This window comes from Balaenoptera borealis, assembly GCF_965194805.1.
Source record: "Balaenoptera borealis genome assembly, chromosome: 4".
NCBI classification, from domain to species: domain Eukaryota; kingdom Metazoa; phylum Chordata; class Mammalia; order Artiodactyla; family Balaenopteridae; genus Balaenoptera; species Balaenoptera borealis.
The window spans coordinates 140,041,027-140,057,140 of record NC_138861.1 but is presented as its reverse complement, the minus strand read 5'-3'; the positions used below and the strand labels follow the sequence as shown (position 1 = coordinate 140,057,140).

The following is a 16,114-nucleotide window of genomic DNA, read 5'->3' as shown; positions in this document are numbered from 1 at the left end:
TATTAATAAAGATTTCATTTAATATTTTCATTTGTGTGCGTTTCTGGTACAGTCCATGTATTATTTTGTTTTGCTCCCTTATATGTAGTATATTTGCTATCCTGTGTGTACAGGCATAAAATGTGTATATTTTGAAAATATTTTTGTAGTTATGAAGATAAACATGAGTACACAGAACGTAATGCTAAGCCAAAACAGGATTGGTAAACTTTTTACCACACAAAATCAAACAGTAAACTCTAAACTGTTAGGCCACTTCCTTCACTCTATAAGTAAGTAAATAAGTAATTAAATATTAGAATTAAAGGTGATTTTATATATCTGCGTATCTCTATCTACATCTTTCTATATCACTATCTTTCTATTGTCTTTCTTTTCTTTCTCTTTCTTTCTTTCTTTCTTTCTTTCTTTCTTTCCTTTCTTTCTTTCTTTCTTTCATCTATTTATTTGTCTGTCATCTATCTCTTTCTCTTTAATTCCAGTATGTCTTTAAATATTAAACGTGAAAAAAACATTCAAACATTTTATTTATGAGAATGAGATTTAAGTCATTAAGACATTTTATTTATTAGAAACTAGATTTTAGACCTCTGAATTACATCCCTAAATGAAGTAATTTCAATATCAAGTACAGAGTATACTGGTTCAGGGTGGATGTTCAATAAATATTTGTTACATGTTGAAAGAAAAAAGACATCAAAAGTTTTTATCTCTATATAGCTGCTATGTATAAAAGAAGTAGTGTTTTAAAAAATCCAAGAGGAAATTCACAGAAGGAACAATATAATTACAAATCTAAAAAGAAAAAGCAAATACCTTTTTGTTAAATTCTGAGATATTAATATAGAAATAAGGCAACTTGAAAATATAATATGTGTATTGTGTCTAAATAAAAAAGTAAATGGAAAAGAATGTGTTGGAGCCACATATGAAACAATGTGAACAGGCTAACATAAAATATGTTTTGAATAAAATGTGATATAATCACTTATCTTGCCTCTTGGAATTCATTTTCCCCCAAAATAGACTGCAACTATCAGAGACATTTTATATAGTATTTTAATCTTCTAAAAAGTTATTTTGAAACTTTGCTTTTGCCTTTACTCTGAAAGTGATATATAAGGTGGTAGGTAACTTTAATCATATCATTTCATTTATTATTAATGGATAGAATTATCTAGTCCTTGACAATATATTACAATTTGATCCCTCTGATGTTCAAAACATAGGAGTCTTTTTTTTCTGAGGCATTTAAAAGTTTAATAGAGAATGCTAATTACAAAAACATTGTACCAATTTGCACTCTTATTTCTCCACATTCTTGCCCACACTGTATATCACCAATCTTTCTTATTTTTGGGAATTACTTTAGCAAAAGATGGTATGTCATTGTTTTTTATTTGTTTGTTTTGGTTTGGTTTTTTTGCACGTTAAATATTTTATTTTATTTTTTTTATTGAAGTATAGCTTGATTGATTGATTGATTGATTTTTGGCTGCGTTGGGTCTTCATTGCTGGGCGCGGGCTTTCTCTAGTTGCGGCGAGTAGGGGCTACTCTTCGTTTCTGTGCGCAGGCTTCTCGTGGTAGCTTCTCTTGTTGCAGAGCACAGGGCTCTAGGCACGCGGGCTCAGTAGTTGTGGTGCATGGGCTTAGCTGCTCAATGGCATGTGGGATCTTCCCGGACCAGGGCTCGAACCCGTTTCCCCTGCATTGGCAGGTGGATTATTAACCACTGTGCCACCAGGAAAGTCCCAGTATAGTTGATTTACAATGTTGTATTAGTTTCAGGTGTACAGCAAAGTGATTCAGATATATATATATATACATATATATGTGTGTATATATATATATATATATATATATATATATATATATATATTCTTTTTCAGACTTCTTCTCTTATAGGTTATTACAAAATATTGAGTATACTTCTCTGTGCTATACAGTAGGTCCTTGTTGGGTATCTATTTTATATGTAGTAGTGTGTATATGTTAACCCCAAACTCCTAATTTATCCCTCCTCCTCTTTCCCCTTTGGTAACCGTAAGTTTATTTTCTATGTCTGTGGGTCTATTTCTGTTTTGTATATAAGTTCATTTGTATCATCTTTTTTTTAGATTCCATAAATAAATGATATCATATGATACTTGTCTTTCTCTGTCTGACTTACTTCATTTAGTATGATAATCTCTAGGTTCACCCATGTTGCTGCAAATAGCATTATTTCATTCTTTTTTACGGCTGAGTAACATTCCATTGTATTGACATATATATACCACCTCTTCCTTATCCATTCATCTGTCAGTGGACATTTAGGTGGTTTCCATGTCTTGGCTATTGTGAATAGTGCTGCAGTGAACATTGAGGTGCATGTATATTTTTGAATTATAGTTTTCTCTGGATATATGCCCAGGAGTGGGATAGCAGGATCATATGGTAGCTCTATTTTTAATTTTTTGAGGAACCGCCATACTGTTCTCCATAATAGCTGCACCAATTTACATTCCCACCAACAGTGTAGGTGGGTTCCCTTTTCTCCACACCCTCTCCAGCATTTATTTTTCGTAGACTCTTTGATGATGGCCATTCTGATTGGTGTGAGGTGATACCTCATTGTAGTTTTGATTTGCATTTCTCTAATAATTAGCAATGTTGAGCATCTTTTCATGTGTCTTTTGGCCATCTGTATGTTTACTTTGGAGAAATGTCTATTTAGATCTTCTGCCTATTTTTTGATTGGGTTGTTTGATTTTTTGATATTGAGCTATATGAGTTGTTTGTATACCTTGGAGATTAATCCCTTGTTGCTCACATCGTTTGCAAATATTTTCTCCCATTCTGTAGGAAGCTTTATTAGTAGACAACATATGCTAGAGTTGCTCAGGAAATTGATGACCTCAAAGTTCATCTTGAGGTATGGAATTGATCACTGGACAGATTTTCTCATTAGTTAAACATCACTGAAACTGCACCTAATCATGATAATACATCACATTCATCTATTCTCTTTGTATAATTTTGAAGTTTAAAGTACAATATGTCCTTGTATCCACAGGTTCCCCATCAGCTGATTTAACCAACTGCCAATTAAGTTAGTTGAATCAACAGATGGACTTGGTTGGATCAGAAGCTGCAGAACCTGGAGATACCTAGGGCTGACTATGCTATGCCATTGTATATAAGGGACTTGAGCATCTGCGGATTTTGATATCTGCAGGTATCAGGGGGAACCAAACTCCCATGGATATGGAGACAAACAATTGAACTTGAGATGTCTGTGTATATATGCCAGTGATTTCTTCTTTTAATTTGATTTAATCTCCTTTGTTTTCGGCATGGACCAACTAGATTGTTGAAATTTATTAAGGTGTTAATTTAAGTTATATGACTCTTCAGCATTAATAAAAATGAATAAATTTCATTATCCTGCATTTTTGCATTATGGACTACATTCAAGTCACCTGAAATGTTAATTTAGAATGTACATAACATATTTTATACAATGGCCGACTGGAGAGAAAATGTTGAACCAAATGTGATCTACATCTGGTATTTCTACAACTACTGAACTATATTAAATTTAAAATTCCTTAACTACATTTAAAAATTAAGGTTTTTTTTCCTACAATTCATAATCTCTTGTAAAATATGTTGTGTGAAAAATTTGCTAGTATTCCTGCTTTGCTTCTTAGGTATTTACAAAATCATCATTAACATTGTTTACACTTTAGGATGACAGGATCTCCTTAGATTATAATTATATTTCTCTTTACTTCAAGTTTTAAATATGCTTCATATTGATATTCATACCACATATTAATACATAAAATTGCCCCTTTTAACCTACATAAAGCATTATATTCTATAATTAATACACTTATATGATCTTTGTGGAAACTTCATTTTTGTTACTTGGAACCCTATTGTGACATTAAAAAGATAAGAAAATAGAGAAGACATGTCTCTTCCATGATATCTTGTGTTTGAGTTCATATTTACAGCTTTATTAATGTGACAGGTATAATGAAATTGCAAGAAAATCAAGCACAAACTTGAAATATGTAAAAGTTATGGAGCACACTACCATAATGTTCAACTCCTTTATGTATTATTATAATTCTGATTGTTCTCTCCTGTGACAAGCATTATAATGAGAAGGAAAAATGTACAAAATTAATTTATTCTGAAGACAAAGATAATAATGAGGTGAGATGAGAGAATACACTTAAAATTTCTAACTGTCATTGTGTAAGTTGTACAGTTTCTATACTTCAGGACTTGATAAAATAAATTCTAATTTTATTTTAATTGTGATATGATTCAACAACAGAGGATTTGGTAGGAGCAAGAATTTTCTAATAGAGTATATCTCAGTTATAATTCTTATTTTTTTCTACAGAATTAAGGAAATTTTTTTGCAATGTAAATGTGATAGATAGTCACATATGTACAGTGTCCAAGATAGGGCATTTTACTCTATTTTTGGCTAATGATTTTATCTGAACTCTGAAAATGTTTACATACATGGAAATGTTTTGTTCCTTGATGACAGATTTTGTATACCTTTCTTTCCTGTTCTCATGGAAGCAAAGTTCTCCTAAAATATATATGCATATGACTAAGAATAATAATAGCTAACAATTTTAATGCCCTAGACATTGAATTAATTGCTTATTTAATTTCCAAACCGGTTTATAGGATGGGTGCTAATATAATTCCTACTTAGTTATAGAAAGATACTTTAACCAGGCTACTTAGCTGTTATATGACAGAGCTAGGATTCAAAACCAGAATTTAGAGTTCCAGAGCCCATATGCTTAACCACTCTACTATACTGTTCCTGGTCAACATGACTCATATTCATGTTTTCACAGACTATCATATGTTGAGATCTGTGATTACCACGCTGGCAGATTTCAAAATTCCCTACTTTTATTTTACTTATTAGTATTAAGATGAAATATGATAACCCTGGAATGAAATATCAGTTACCACCTTTTCATAAAAGAAATGATATCACAAGTGTTTATATCATCCTCAAATGCCTCTCACTTGCCTTAATAATATTCATAAATTAGAATTTATGGATATTTCTTTACCTTCCTAGCCTGTTAACAAAATGCAATTCTAAGCCATTTTAGATTACATAACAGACATATTGTTAACAATCTTTTTTTCCACTGACATGAGTTTATCATTTACATGATTATTCATAGGAGTTGTCACAGCTAATACTTAAGCAAGGTGTAGTTGGAAAAAATTAAAGAGATTGAGAGTTATAAAGCTCATTTTATGTCAATCTCTTACACACTACTATATTTAAAATAGATAACCAGCAAGGACCTACTGTATAGCACAGGGAACTCTGCTCAATATTCGGTAATAACTTAAATGGAAAAAGAATTTGAAAAAGAATAGATACATGTATATGTATAACTAAATCACTTTGCTGTACACCTAAAACTAACACAACATTGTTAATCAAGTATGCTCCAATATAAAATACAAATTTAAAAAAAACAAAAATAAAGCAACCACCTCAAAAAGAATAAAAGCTCATTTTAAAATTTTTATATACCACTTTTTTATAATTAATTTTTATTGGAGTATAGTTGATTTACAATGTTGTGTTAGTTTCAGGTGTATAGCAAAGTGAATCAGTTATACATATACATATATTCACTCTTTTTAGATCTTTTCCCATACAGGTCATTACAGCGTGTTTAGTAGAGTTCCCTGTGCTATACAATAGGTTCTTATTTGTTATCTTTTATGTATAGTAGTGTGTATATGTCAATCCCCATCTCCCAAGTTATCCCTCCCCACCCTTCCCCTTTGGTAACCATAAGTTTGCTTTCTACAACTGTGACTCTAAAAACAATGTATTAACTTGTTGGGGGATTTATCAGAATAAGATGGTAAAGGCATTCTCTAACCATAGATATGATATCACTCTCTTTTTGTAAAGAGAGATGTTCTCCCCAGATAATTCTTACTAATATCTGAACCAAATAATCTTTACAACTAGGTACATGTATTGTATGTATATATAATATATAAAATACAAGTGAAGTGTAGATTATGAGAAGCCACATGTTCTCCATAGCTTTGTCTTAGAGGAGAGTGCCATGGAATTTGGTTAAAACAGTGAAAATATTGTAAGTAAACAATGGCTATGAATAATACGTGGTGCTTTGTAAGAATAGCCAATCTTCAGAATCTACACTTTATATTTTTCTGTTGTTATTATCTGTAGAGACTAATATCTGAATTACTACTTAATTAAAACTGTATTTTATTTGTCCAACACTTACAATGACAGATATATTTATATATACACACACAAACACACACACACACACACACGTGTGTATAGACACTGGATATTTTCTGAAACATTATAAAATAAAAGGGTATTTGTTTATTGCCGTCATGCAAATGGCCAAATAGATATCACTCTTCTGAGCCCTTCAGAAATGTGCATTGCTGTTAGAAGTCTTACATTCTAATGTCCATTCCAGAATCACCTCTATAAATGTAAAAGAAAAACACATTGGTAATATTTTAAAACTTGTCTCGCAGGAGACTGAGAAAGGAAATATGTGGGTTACAATTTATCTTTTTGAGTGATTTTTTTTTAAAGGAAATAGATTTCACACTATTTGGTCTACATGCACAGCAGCATACAGGTACTTATTTATCAGAAAGGCCAAAAAATAAAAATTAAAAAAAGGACAGGAAAGAGAATTGAAAATCTAAACTTTAAGAATAATTTCAGGCAGGGCTTTGCCTACAAAACTTCTCATGTATTTTCATGATCAAGCTTGAGATCGTGACCAAAAAATGATATTTATATTGAAAGGGTCTTAAGCATTTTGGAGAGATACTTTTCATTAGGATATTGTTATTTATTATTTGCAGCCAAGAATGTAATTTTGGATACATTCATTAAATCTCAAAAATTCCCTATAGGATCCAAGCCGAGAGATTTGGATTTGATATACTTAACATTAGAGAGTGTATTTAAATGTGACTTTGGTTAAAGTTTACATCTATCTCCCTTAAACTATTTATGCTTCTTCTAACTAGGAAGGATTTAACTCTAAGCAACTTAGAATTTGTTTTAAACGTTTAAAGGGATGTCACTGGTTTCATTGTCTAATGGCAGCAGAGCATGAAATAATTTAAGCATGAATATAGTGTTGTGATTACGAGCACAGGTTATTAACACAACTACATGAATTACAATAATGATAATTTATGTAAGGTGTCATGCCTCAGCTTCTTTATTTCTAATACGTTGATAATAATAGCAACTTAGTATTTTGTGTGACTATTATGTGAATTCGTCATGCAAAGCACTCGGGGCAGAATCCAATACACAAAACTTTAGTTATTGAGATTCTGTCTGAGGTTTTGGATTCCCTGTACTATTGCAAATCCATTGGAATTATCCTCTCACCAACTGAGTTGACCCATGCAGACTTTTGCATATTATACATACTACAGTTTTTCATCTCTAGGCCTGGAGGGAGTCAAACAAAATAATACAACACCTAGGACAAAAATTTGAAGTCCAAATCTTTGTAATTTTACAAGGAAAAGAAGAAATTTTTTTAAATAAAAAAATATTCTCTTTATCATATTAAAGTATTGTAGAAATCACCTTTTGTTCAAATACTTCTTTGTTGTATTTTTATACTAATTACTGACCAATATTATGTGGGTATTTCTAGAAAGTGCAGAATCAATAACCTTTATTTCCAGAATATACCTGTCATTTCCCTTTTTACCTTTGTAGACAGGAAATCTGTAATCCTCTGACCACGTATCACCAGGTACTCCAATCTGTCACTTTTACTAAAACTGTGGTGTTGCTCGTATTCCTTGAACTTGCCTCACTTATATGCATCCTTTAGTATATCAGTGATGGAAACAATAGTGCAAATTCTGAAAATTAATTTTCTATAACATAAAGCATGCATTTGAAATGGCTTCAACAAAGTCATCTAAGGTTGTGATTATTAAGAATTAAGATAATGCTGATTGATATTAAATTCAAACTAAGAATATATACCTATTCCCTGTATTAAATTATTCCTAGGATTTTTAGTTCAAATTATCATAATTGTTCATATGGTAGAACTTTGCATTGTTATTTTTCAATTTTTATATTCTTGCAAAATTTGAAAAAAAAACTGAGCAAAACTCTTTAGAAAATTCATTATTCAAGTTAACTATTACTTTTTTATATACACTTATGACTAAAATTTTTCATCAAGACATTAAATAAGCAAGTGACAGGCAAATGTGTCTTCTATGAAATGCCTTTTAAGTTTTATAGACTTGAAAATATGGAATTGTATAACTAATTTCTATTTTTTTAAATTTATCTTTAGGTTTTAAGACAAGTTAACTCTCTAGAGAGATTAGAAAGAAAAAATAGCATTTGCAAAAAGCAAATATCAGGAGCCGGATAAAAGGATTGAGAATAAATCAGGTTGCATATAAGTTAGAAAATATTATTTTTCTGAAATACGTGATCTTAAGTCACAATTAAATCCTCAGGATTTTATTTTTATTTTATGGGGGAGATAACTCTTAAAAAATAAAGAAAACTTGCTCTAGGCACTCCATTAGCTATCTAACTAAATATCTTAACTTTGTCATTGACAGGGAGTATTCTGTGATTCTTATCCTGCCAATAGGCATGAACTTTACTAGTATTGCCCCATTTAAAAAAAAACAACTGTATATTATAACCCAGCTTGTGATAATTGTCTGTTATTATGCAATATTGGTAGTTTCTATAATTTCATCATTAAAGTATTCTTAATAAAAATACTAAATATATTATGAGAAATAAAAGCACTGAGTGACAAGTAGAGATGATTCATTCATTCATTCATTCACTCATTCATGTATTTAGCAACGTGCATTATGGTATCCTAATGAACTTTTGTAATTTACTAAGTGCCCAGGTATATACCAAGACAAACAAAGCGTGTCCTAAATAGCTTATAATCAAATAAATCAGGGTTCTACAAATAATTACAGCAAATTAGTTAAGAGCTAAAATATGCATATTCTAGGTGTCCTGAAAGAGCTCAAACAAATATGAGCACCAACTAAATGCCAGAATATACAAATACAAGTTTATTCATTTGCTTAGTATTTCTTTCTTTGTCTCTTTCTCTCTCTAGGTATGTGTAGATATGTAGGTATAGAGAAATAGATTTATGAAATATGGAAGTTTAAAAATATGTTCTTTTACATTTCTTTTCCATGTTTGTCTAATGTGATGTTGTTGCCTGTATCCTTCATCTGGTTAGATCTCATTTACTTAAATTGAAAAGACAGTTTCTGCTCTTGGTGAGTTAACAGACTTGCGGGGATACACATATATACAGACTTACAATAAATGTATTGCTGGTAAAGCTCTTAGAAACAGATACTAAGTTAGGTTTTGTATCAACCTGTTTAGAAAAGGAGAGTAAGCAGGCCTGGGCAGAAGACTAAGTAGAAATGTCAATATGTTTAGTTTGAAGAGTCTGGGAGATATTTATGTTTACCTTAACGTAAAGCTCAACACAAAGATATTTATAATCAATATTTAACACTGGAAATGAAGTGGGAGTCTAGGGAAAAGTGCATTCATAGCTCGGTGATACTAGTTGCAACAAGCTAACAGAGCAACTAGAAGTTTAAGAAATAGGGAAAGAGACAACCCCGAGGGGGGAGCCCTAGTAGGATCAGAGACAACACTGGGGTTTGGAAAGGCTGTGTTCGGTCAGGAGCAATCAGGTTTGAGCCACACACAGATCCACAAAGGGTTCACCTAAGCACAACCTTGACCAAACACTGGCTGAACAATATGATATTCTGACATAGAGGCAACTCCTAGGAAGAGTGACTTAAAAATACAATCACACAGATCCCTGTAGTCTGGAAGGCTGTGTGTATGACCAAGACTGAGCCCTTTCAAAGGTAATCAGAGAGGGAGAATCCAATCTATTAGTCCTTAGATGAAAATAGATAAAAAAAAAAAAAAATGTAAACTTGAACTGTGAGAGCAGCCTCCAAGCTATTATACATTCAATGGTAATGGGTGAAAATCTAACTGGTTAAAGGGTCTTAAGCACAACAATCTTTGACCAATAAATGGCATATGTTGTTCCAGAGCTAAAATATAAAAACATGAAAAATATCTGAGGAAGTGCATCAGAGACTTCACACTGTGGGGGAAATAGATTACAGAGAGTTGTTTCAGCCAAGTCACTAAACAAAGAAGTGACCAGAAAAACAGCAACATCAAAATCAAACCCTGGGAAGGAAGGAGCCTAGGGGACCATGATCCAGAATTGTTAAATGTATTTTCTAAAAGGTTCATTTTTCAAGTAAAAATTGTGAGACATACAAAGAGACAGGAAAGCGTGATCCACATATAGGGGAAAATGAAGGCTTATTAACACTGCTTAATGAAGAGGGCCAGATGTTAGACTTTGCAGACAAAATCTTCAAAGCCATAATAAATGGAAGGTTGCCCCATGTTTATGAATTAGAGTAATGAATATTGTTAATATGGCAAGAATCCCCAGATTAACCTACAGATTCAATTCCATCACTATCAAAATCCCAGCTGGCTTTTTGTGTTTTTGTTGTTTCCAGAAATGGACAAGCTGATCCTAAAATTCATATAGAAATACAGTGGGCCAGAATAGTCAAAAGAATCAATTAAAACCAGTATTCGTGAGAATTTGACTTACAGAGTTGTATATTCTTTAGAGGACAAAATTCTTATCTGTGAACAGGAATCATTTGCCTTGTTGTGGGCAGGAGAAATTTCTATCGCTTTAGGTTTACTGTAACTTTAACCATACAGGATTGTAAAATAGCCTAGTCAATAGCAAATCAGTCTGAAGTGCACACGTCTATGGAATCATATTCCCTTGAGGGTCTGTCAGAAAATGCACAGCACTCCTCTTTTCAGAAGATTTTTTTTTTGCCCATTTCCATATGTTTTTATCCAGGTATAGCAAGGGATTTAAATGGGTAAGGCTTTGATGGAATGAATTTGTATATTATTAAGAAAGGCCTAAGGTAAAGAAAGAAAGCTGCCAAAAGAAAATGGAGCTTGCCAACCCTTAATTAGCTTCAGGCCAATTAAGAAACTAGGTTGTTTGTCACTGTCAATTAAGAATATATCGACCCTTTGTATTACCAGATTCCCCATTTGCGGATTCAACCAACTGTGATCAAAATATTTGGAAAAAAAATTCAGAAAGTTTCAAAAACCAAAACTTGAATTTGCTATGTGTCAACAAGCATTTACATAACATATGCATTTCATTCGGTATTATAAGTAATCTAGGGGTGATTTAAAGTATATGGGAGGATGTGCACAGGTTATATGCAAATACTGAACCATTTTGTACAAATGACTTGAGAGTTCACAGATTTTGGTACCTTGCAGGGATGGGGGTGGTCCTGGAACCAGTCCCCCGTGGGTCCTGAGGGAGCATTCTACTACCCTTCCCTATCCCCCTACTAATTTGTCTAAATACGTGTGGTTCAGTAGAGGTGAAAGTGCATGTTCTGGTCATTTCAATAGTAAATAGGTATACCGAGAGCTCACATTGGTGAGAATATTGAAGACGTCATTTGCCCTGGGAAGCAGACCCCCTGCAAAGACAAAGGGACTTAGAACACTAGAGACACTTCTCTCTGGCATGAAGCTGGGCATTGCCCACCTTGCTTAGGAATCCCAAGGGGCAAAAGCCAGACCAAATGATTTGAATGTGGTGCAAAGAGGGATGGACACAGAGAGTGAGTCCACGGTGTTAGGCTTAGGCCTTAATTCCTGTATAAGTACTTTAAGTACAAAAAAGGATAACTAATGTAAAGACAAATGTTAATGGACTATCGCTACAGCTGGTAATTAGGTACAGCAAAAATCATGAAGGTGAAATGTGATGCCTGAAACTAGGAAAACGTCCTATTAGAGTAAGTTGCCTTGTAAAAGGGCAAATGGTAGACCCACTTGAATAACTACACACAAGCATGGGACAAAAAAATCTGTAAATGCTTATAAATTAACTCCAGGGGAGAGGACATCTAATAACCTTATTATTCTTTTACCAATCTGACAATATTTGTAAAAAAAAAGTTCCATTCCTCTAGGATTTAGCAACTTTGAAAAGGTAGATATGAATCTATATCTAGAATTATTTCTCAGTATTCTTAAATAATAATTAGTTTATCTAAAATCAGTGACCCATGCTCCTAAAGAAATGCATTATTTAATATTCATATTACAGATTTAATATTTAAATGATTAAAACATATAGTATATATGTTTATATATATGTCATAGTATATAGATATACATTTATAGTTTATAGACGTAACTTTTATTACATAAGAATGAAATATTTTGCAAGCAGAATGAATAATTTAATTCTGGTGATTTTAATATGGTTGACAATTTTGGAAAGTAGGTTATTGCTTTTGAAGTGGCTAAAATTATTTTCTGAAATGCAGTTTGAAAGCACCTAAAAAACAAGGAACAAATAACATGCAGATGCCATGAACAGAGGCTTGCAAACTGGTGGCAAGTAGGCTGAATTCAGCTCCTAAAACAGGTTTGGTTCATAAAGGTCAGGATTCTACTGATTTTTAACTTTAATTGTTTGATTATGCACACATTCCCCAATATTCTAGTTTGAATCACTCCTTATTTTCTTAATTCTAATAAGTTTCACTCATTTGCATTTACTTCTTGGACCCTATTTTCATTTGCATTTGATACTCCTGCCTGAGCCCCTTATTTTCTGGAAGGAAATAATTACCAGTAGATTTGCAGAATAAGAGTGTCAACCCACCCCAGAGGCTACTGAGATTTTCAAATTAGGAGGCTGGTATTGATATTTCCTTTTCCTCTCCTCCAGGTCACACAATAATAAGGGAAATAGTAACATCTAGTTCATGCATATTCGTTACCAGTCCTCTGTGGTAGGTTTCATGATTAGTACCAACTTATAAATAAGGAAACTGAGACACTAATTACTTTCTCAAGTTATTAAGTGATGGAGCCAGGATCCTAACATGGGTAATGGCACCAAGACCTTTGCTCTTCAGTACTTCTCTATTTGACAGCAGTCAATGCACTGATAAAGCACCCAGTGACTCACAGGCAATCTTAGTAATAATTGTACAGCTATAAGCACTTACTATGGACTGGGAACTGTGCTAATCACTCCGTAAAAATTATGTCACTTAACCATCATCCAAACTTATGAAGTATGTATTTTTATTATCTCTTTTACTGACGAGAAAACTAAGGCACGGAGAAGTTATTGGCCAGCTCAAGGTCATATAGGAGATAAGGGGCATAGCCAAAATTTTAATTCATTCAGTCTAGCTCCAGAGCTTGTGTTCTGAGGGTTATCTTTATATTTATTTTAAGACATTGCAAATAATCTGTGAAGCAGGAATATGTCATCACAGAAATATGTCCTACAAGTTATTTATTATTTTAATCTCTGTAGATACTTAGTGCGAAAATAGATTTTCTTAGCCAAACAATGCTTGATCTATTGCTGGAGTGTGTAACCTCTGATTCAAAGGACTCTCCATACTGTTCCACATTCCAACTTTAGAGTCATTTTTTTTTTTTTTATTCAGGCAGAAACTCACTTAAAAACACAAATACTTTATTTCAGAGGCATTATTGAGTTTATCACTCATATAAAGACTAGGTATCTGGTAGGGTAAGGCAGCAACACAGGTCTTTCTTGATACGCACAACAGTAAAGTTTCAGATACCAAAGTCTCTGGGTCCTGGAGAAAATAAGTAGTATCACCAACAACTATCAAGTGTACTATTTGTGGGTCTATTTTATTAATGACAGAAGAACAGGAAGGTGAACTACCTCAGGCTTACATTATCTGTCTGGTTCACTTGGCATTTTGTTTTTTAAATATTTTATTTATAAAATAAAGTAAGCAAGATCAGGGAAACTAATCCTAGTTTGTTTGAAGCTTTCCCTGTCTGAAATTTCAGTGTCCCAGGAGCTCCCTCAGTCCTGAGGATGGTTGTTCACTATGAATTGGGCTATTCTGAAGGCAGGTAAAAACCTTAGTGGAATTTACTGCTTTCCTGCCCAATCTCATGTTTCGTCCAAAGGACAAAGCTTGTAACTATAGGAAGTATGGGCAAATGCCCACCAAGACTCAGGTGAACATGTAGTAATATGCCTAGATGCACTGGAAATTGAAATAGAAATGTTCCTCTCCAAATCAGCTTGGTTTATTATCAAATAGTCTCCATATGGTCTAATCAAATATTTTAACATTTTAATAAGGTCAGCATAATTTGTTCACTAAGATGATGAAATAAATAACTGCCTAATCCATTTCTAAATTGTTGCTGCCTTTATTTTCATGTAATGTCTTATCATAAAGAGATAGGGGGAAACTAAAACCCTTGAAAGTCTCAATGATCACTCAAGGAAAGCATATATCATGCTTCATATCCTAGGAAATGCAAGATTAACTCTTCTTACCATAGCATACCCTTATCATAACATTAACATTCTAGCCCCTTGTCAACTATTTTGCTCCTTTGAAGTCTAAAATTAAATTCATTGTTAGTTCACTTTAATGACCTTAGTCATGCCCTTAGTAAATAAGCACTTCTTTATGGGACTATTGCATAGATCTCTGTTTAACATACAGCTAACCTAAAACGGCAGTGTTCAGTGACTCATATCTGGGTGATTATTTTGTTGCTAATAACCTGCTTCTCTGAGGAATAAACCTGTACTTTGAACCATGATGATTCTTAAAAGTAGCAAAACCTGTGGGGAAAACAACATTTATAGTTGAAAATATTGATTTATGTATGCCAGAACTTGGTTTCAGGTGTTATTACATTTCACCTGTATGAAATAAGAAAATGAGTTTTCATCAGTAGAACCTATTATTTGGAATGAATTGGACTTGCGGAATTAAAAGAAGATAGTCAATATACCTTACACCTATACTGTGAAATTCAATCTTAAGTTACCTTCTTAAAAAGAAACTATGAGGTAATTTTCTTCAAATAATACCAGGCTCCACGAATAGCATGTCTTCAAATGTAATACTGAAAACTATGCACTATTAATCATTATTTCTATATCATATTTTACTTAATGAATTTCAGTTATTCCATATAAGTATTGCTGTCATTCAACAGACCTGGTTCTTTATTAGTTATTTGTTTTTTGGACCAGGCATGAACTAAACACCTAGCTGCTAGGGACCAGGACCTTTTTCTGAGGAATCACAGGTTATGCAATGGCAGCTCAAGGAATGCCGTTCACACAACTGAACTTGACTTTGTTCTAGGTATGATATTGGCAAAGAAACCATCTTACCGGGGAGAAACTATCTTACCAGGGATAGTTTAAATGTTTCAGGATCAAAGTCAACTATCAACTGTATTTAAGTTTATAAGTTACAATTGAATGTTACTTTAAGTAAGTAAAATAGAACACTTGTTATTCAAAGTCCCCTAATATTCTTATAGTTTGGTAATATTTAACACACTGTATATGTATTTTGTAACTGAAACAGGATGATGTGTAAGTCAGTAACCATATGTTTCACTTAGGGGGGTGGTCAATGAATTTATTTAAAAATATTTTCATCTTTCGATGGATATTTTAGCAAAAGATGCACATAAACATTACCCTGAAAACAGAAATGGATATCAATAGAAAGAAGTATATCACTTACATTAATTCAACCTTTTGTATTAATTACTCATCCAGTTCTGTCTAGTTTATGGTCAAGTAGGAATTAAAGTGTTTTTTGTTGTTGTTGTTGTTTTAAGTTTTATGGCTTGAAGAGGCATATATTTTGTTTGGGGTAACCTGTAATATATTTAATCAGTGAGGGTAAAAAAGGAGGAGAATTTAAGTTTATTTTTGAGCCCTTCTGAGGAGCCAAAATTTTTACATATTTTATTTAATTTTCAGAGAACCCAATAAATCAGATATAATACTTTTTCCCTCTTATGTACAAGTGAGCGCGCTCTAAAAGGGAAACTAACATGCTAGAGATCACATA

At 32.7% G+C, this 16,114-nt stretch overlaps 2 long non-coding RNA genes across 2 annotated transcripts in view; both read left to right on the top strand.

Moving 5' to 3' along the window:
* Positions 1–16,114, top strand: part of LOC309627684 — a 484,892-nt gene that overhangs the window by 255,269 nt on the left and 213,509 nt on the right. The window lies entirely within an intron of this gene.
* Positions 417–14,463, top strand: LOC309627695. Its single transcript, XR_014243922.1, has 2 exons — positions 417–1,834; positions 1,891–14,463. It is a non-coding gene; the product is annotated as an uncharacterized lncRNA (long non-coding RNA).